The sequence below is a fragment of the Paroedura picta genome, chromosome 6 (genome assembly GCF_049243985.1).
Source record: "Paroedura picta isolate Pp20150507F chromosome 6, Ppicta_v3.0, whole genome shotgun sequence".
Lineage (NCBI taxonomy): Eukaryota > Metazoa > Chordata > Lepidosauria > Squamata > Gekkonidae > Paroedura > Paroedura picta.
In genome coordinates this window covers 13,818,102-13,824,084 of record NC_135374.1, presented here as the reverse complement: position 1 = coordinate 13,824,084, position 5,983 = coordinate 13,818,102, and the positions used below count along the sequence as shown (strand labels likewise).

Sequence of the window (5,983 nt, the reverse complement as noted above, 5' to 3'; positions counted from 1 at the left end):
GTTCTGCTCATAAATTTTCAGAATATTTCCTGAATGTTGTCGCAGACTAAAAGTCAACTGGAAACCAGGGTGTAAACTGCACAGAGCTTTTATTCCAACCCCAGATCAATGCAGTCCCTGCCCTCTACACAGAATGCAATTTCCGTTTGGATTTTGGGGCTTCTATGTCCTGCTAGAAGCCAGACTGACTGAGGGGTGCACCTTTTTCAGCTAATAATATCTGGGCAAATTAACCAACTGCCCATGCTCAGGGGCTATTGGCTCCCTAGGCCAAAGTCCTGAAGTATTTAATGAAAATATTAAAACGAAATGACTTGGGATACATGAGGGCGGACAGTTTCTTTTCCCCTTAAATAATTATTTGTGTCCCACTTTTTCCCCAACTGGACTCAAAAGGGCTTCTGTTGTTCTCCTCTACTCTGTTCAGTCCTCACAACAACCCTGTGGGGCTGAGAGAATGAGAATAGCAGTTTGAATCGAGTGTCACCTTTAAGACCTACACTGTTGTATGCCAGGGATACACTTCATGTGCAAGCCCACTTCATCAGATACGGTAAATCAGAATATCCTCATAGGTAGGGTGCGTATTTGTGGGGAGGGGGGTTAATTTCCAGGAAGGGCTAGCTAGAGTCAAGATGTGATTGGACCATCATTTATGCATCTTGACATTAGCTAGCCCTTCCTGGAAATTAATCCCCCCCAAACACACACAAAAACACTCTCTCTCTCTCTCTCTCTCTCCCCGTATATGAGGATATTCTCTTTTACCCTATCTGATGAAGGGGGCATGGACACAAAATCAAAGCGCAAGGGGGTTCCAGCAGCTCCATGTTCTTATGGGTTCGATCTCAATCCCAAAATCTTCCCGTAAAGTTTGTAAAGAATCGAAAGAATGGAGAGAATGGGAGAGAATGGGAAATGACCCATTTCCCCCCTGGGTCTATAGATGTTATAGATTCTCCTCACTATTGTGAGGTCGGGGACATGGGTTGGGCACATGGCTTTGGGAATCTCGGTCTTTGAGAGGATTTCTTTACAGATCTCCACTGCAAACGTGAGCCAGTGGCCTATTGATACCGGAAGGTCATTTTGATCGTATTATTGAGCGGTGCCTATTTGATAAACCCATTTACTTTGTAGGAGGCATTTATTGTTATAGTATTGTCTCACTTTGTAGAAAATTCAACCGCAGTGAAAATATATTTGGATACAATAGGGAGATTGAGGTATGTTTAAACTGGGGGGTGCAAATATTCAATGTCAGAATCCCACGCTGGATTATTAATTTGTCAATATTCAGAGAGATACTGGGAAGAGCCACTGATGAAGGCCCCTGATTCCTGAAAACGAGAGTAAAGACCTGGAATCGGGTTTCCAGGTGACTTTGATTTAGCTGACGACAAAATACACACAGGAAATATTCTGAAAATGTTATAACCAGAACTTTATTGGACTGCCATACCGTTGATTCTTCTCTTCGCTGGTAACTGAAGGAATTCTGCTGTTCCAACTGATATCCAGACGACCAAGATCTTTTCTCCTATAGAAAAGGGCTGTTTTGGAGGGTGGACTCCCTGGTCCTCTTCCCTGCAGAGGACCCTCCCCTTCCCCACCCATGCCTTCCCCCCCCCACCCCCAACCCTCAACACAGAATGAGAGAGACAACAGCACACAGTAAAGAAAGACACAGGACCACTGTAATATGCTTAAATTTATGTTATTTTATTGGGCTAGTTTTAGATTTGTTTTAGGCCCACCTTTTAAGTCATTGGCTAGTTGCCACTCAATTCGGGGCCCCTGACCAATGAGGACAGTGCAGAGAAGGCGAAAAACCTGAGTCCAGGCCAACGTGGACAGGATCTCAGGAAAAAATTCCTTCTCGGCCCCAATTTGGGCAGCCAGCTCTCCGCCTGCACTATCATCTTAAACCCTGGGCAGAGGGGAGGCTGAAAGGGTGGCCTTTTATAGGGGTTGCCAGATGACCCGGGCAGGGGGTATTGTGAGGTTGGGGAGGGGGCTTGGCTGCATTGTGACTCAAGAATGGGGCTGTGCAGCCCTGTGACCTCATGTCCAGGTTTGAGATCCTTGTTAATTTTTTTTAATATGAAAATATAAATGAATTGATGTAATTATTTATGTCACTTTTTCCCCAACTAGACCCAAAACGGCTTCTTTTCTTCTCCTCTCCTCCATTCGATCCTCACAACAACCCTGTAGTGTGAATGGCCCAAGGTCACCCAGAGAGCTTCTATGTCAGAGAGAACAGCGAATATTCATCAAGAGGAGGTGTCCACTCACAAAGAACAATCCATAAAGGTCCTTCAGAGGAGCTGAACCTAAGGTCATCCCAGAGGGTTGCCTAACAATTGAATAAACCAATAAAAATAAATTAAATCTCTGGGCCTTCTATGTCCTGCTGGAGGCCAGACTGACTGAGGGGGGCAGCTTTTCCAGCTAACAATATCTGGGCAAATTAACCAACCGCCCATCAGGCCTTTTTGGCTCCCTACGCTAAAGTCCTGAAGTGTCTGACGGAAACCCAAATAACATGGGATACATGAGTGTGGACAGTTTCCTTTCCCCTTTGGTCTTTTCTCTGGGAATTGGGGACCCGTGAGCTAGAGGCACTTCTTTCCCTATCTCGCTTAATGGCAAAGGCCCTTCATTAGGACAAAACACATGCTTCGCTATGCCCAAGTCATGAAAAGGGTGAGACATGTTAAAATAAGCATAGGCTGACCAGTATGGAATCTATTCTCCATTCTAGAGCCAGGTGTGAACCCTGTTGGTGACCATGCAGGGGGAAACGCAAGAACATCCTAGGAGAAAAGAGGGGCTTAGAGAGCCAGCAAACCTGTTCACTCCCCAGGCCCTGCCATTGTGGTTGGACTTTTTATGTCTGATAGTTAGGCTTGCAAACCTCCAGGTGGTACCTGAAGAAATTTTGCTATTCTAACAGATCTCCAGAGGACCAAGACCCAGGATCAAAAACAGAATCAGGGAAGCCCTGGTGACAGATCACTGGATCACTGCTGGACCTTCACTAGAGCTTGGCCTAGCAATCACCCTCAGAGACCAAGTCAAAGAAATGATATAATTCAGAATATGTTCACAGAATGATAGAATCGTAGAGTTCGAAGGGACCTTCCAGGTCATCTAGTCCAACCCCCTACCCTATGCAGGACACTCAGAACTCTATTGCTTATCCACTGTAACCTGCCACCCTTTGAGCCTTCAACGAATGATCCTCTCCGTCATATTCAGCCTCTGTTTTAAAATGTCCAGAGATGGACAACCCACCTCCTCCTGACAAAGCCTGTTCCACTGAGAAACTGCCCTGTCAGGAGTTTCTTCCGGAAGTTTAGACGGAATTTCTTTTGCATTAATTTCATCCCCTTGCTTCTTGTCTGTCCTTCCGGGGAAAGAGCGGACATTTCTGCTCCATCCTCTGTATGGCAGTCTTTTAAATACTTGAAGATTGTGATCAGATCCCCTCTCAGTCGTCTGCAAATGTTGCCAAAGGAAACACTTCCCATGAACACTAACGCACCAGGTGGACTTAAGACCCGGGTTCTTTCGTTTTTTTATCACGGTCAGGTATTTTCGTGTACACCTTCATGGAATTTGGCCCCTTTTCAGAGCTGTTTGATTACGGATACCTGTGATGATCTCGCTTTGCCAAGCGGCACTCTTCATTTTGAAATGGGCACATGGCTTTGGGAATCTCGGTCTTTGAGAGGATTTCTTTACGGATCTCCACTGCAAACGTGAGCCAGTGGCCTATTGATACCGGAAGGTCATTTTGATCGTATTATTGAGCGGTGCCTATTTGATAAACCCATTTACTTTGTAGGAGGCATTTATTGTTATAGTATTGTCTCACTTTGTAGAAAATTCAACTGCAGTGAAAATATATTTGGATACAATAGGGAGATTGAGGTATGTTTAAACTGGAGGGTACAAATATTCAATGTCAGAATCCCACTATGGATTATTAATTTGTCAATATTCAGAGAGATACTGGGAAGAGCCACTGATGAAGGCCCCTGATTCCTGAAAACGAGAGTAAAGACCTGGAATCGGGTTTCCAGGTGACTTTGATTTAGTTGGCGACAAAATACACACAGGGAATATTCTGAAAATGTTATAACCAGAACTTTATTAGACTGCCATACCGTTGATTCTTCTCTTTGCTGGTAACTGAAGGAATTCTGCTGTTCCAACTGATATCCAGACGCCCAAGGTCTGTTCTCCTATAGAAAACGGCTGTTTTGGAGTGTGGACTCCCTGGTCCTCTTCCCTGCGCAGGACCCTCCCCTTCCCCACCCAAGCCTCCCCCCCCCACCCCCCGAATCCCCAACACAGAATAAGAGAGACAACAGCACACAGTAAAGAAAGACACAGGACCACTGTAATATGCTTAAATTTATGTTATTTTATTGGGCTAGTTTTAGATTTGTTTTAGGCCCACCTTTTAAGTCATTGGCTAGTTGCCACTCAATTCGGGGCCCCTGACCAATGAGGACAGTGCAGAGAAGGCGAAAAACCTGAGTCCAGGCCAACGTGGGCAGGATCTCAGGAAAAAATTCCTTCTCGGCCCCAATTTGGGCAGCCAGCTCTCCGCCTGCACTATCATCTTAAACCCTGGGCAGAGGGGAGGCTGAAAGGGTGGCCTTTTATAGGGGTTGCCTGATGACCCGGGCAGGGGGTATTGTGAGGTTGGGGAGGGGGCTTGGCTGCATTGTGACTCAAGAATGGGGCTGTGGTGCTCGCTTCGGCAGCACATATACTAAAATTGGAACGATACAGAGAAGATTAGCATGGCCCCTGCGCAAGGATGACACGCAAATTCGTGAAGCGTTCCATATTTTTGAGTCCAGGAGGTACAACTGCTTCAAGATTTATCGATGTATACTCCGAGGGAAAGACTACAACTATACTTTCCCAGCCAAAGACCAATAGGACAGAACATCAGTCAACGGGAGTCACAAGACGTAATAAGCCTCGAAATGAGACCTCCCTAAGAAGCTTGGGGAATGGAAATGCAACACAGTGGTTGAAATTCCTTTCCTCCTTTACCTCCTTTATGTAGCCATATAGGCAATATAACTAGTTAAGAAGTTAATCTGGGGTCTAAGATCTTTTAAGTAAGCTGAATTTGTATTATTAAACCTAATTTCGCAGCGGCTACCAGCCCAAAATCAAAGCATAACTAAAAGAAGACACCTAATGGAATGGGCTTACATTATAGTCTGGGGTTTTAGATTTCCTATGATAGCTGAATTTGAATTATCTAGCATATCTATGTAGTGACTTTCAGCCTAAATTTAAAGCATAACTAAAAGAAGGTTTCTAGCTGAGGAGGTGTATATATAACTAACGAAAAATATTTTCTATTAGTTAATGAAGACTCCATTTTATTATTTCTGGTATCAACAATGTATACTTATATATATTTGTTTCCCTTCTTTCCGTACAACTAAGTATTTTTTTTTCTCTTTTTTCCCTTTTTCTAGTGAAAATGTGGAGGGCTCTAGGACTATGTTAAGTATAAACTGTTTATGATTGTTAAAACTATCAGAAACTATGCAAACAAATGTTGAAATGATGGTAACAAAGTAGACTTCTCTTTTTAAATGTGGTGCAAACGTGAAAAAGTCTATAAAAAGTCTATAAGCTTTGGGTAAAAGTCCATAATATTGTAGCCAGTCTATAATCTTAAATGGAGAGAAGAGGGTTTGTAAGATTGAAACAGGGAACCAAAATGTTTTTCCACAGCGCTTCCTAACCCACATACAGAGCTTCTTCTACTATGCGACGACGGCAACAAAACTAGAATTGGCCAAGAAATGGAAAACGTAAGAACTACCCTCGACAGAAGACTGGGTGAATAAACTAGCTGATCTTACCAAGATAGCCAAACTGACACTAAGAGGCCTTTCAAGAATAATGGGGCCCTTACCTGAACTATTTACAAAAGGGA

At 43.9% G+C, this 5,983-nt stretch overlaps 1 non-coding gene across 1 annotated transcript; it reads left to right on the top strand.

Moving 5' to 3' along the window:
- Nucleotides 1-4,765: 4,765 nt before the first annotated feature.
- On the top strand, nt 4,766-4,872 carry LOC143840848 (U6 spliceosomal RNA). The gene has a single exon (XR_013232442.1). It is a non-coding gene; the product is annotated as a U6 spliceosomal RNA (small nuclear RNA).
- Nucleotides 4,873-5,983: the final 1,111 nt, after the last annotated feature.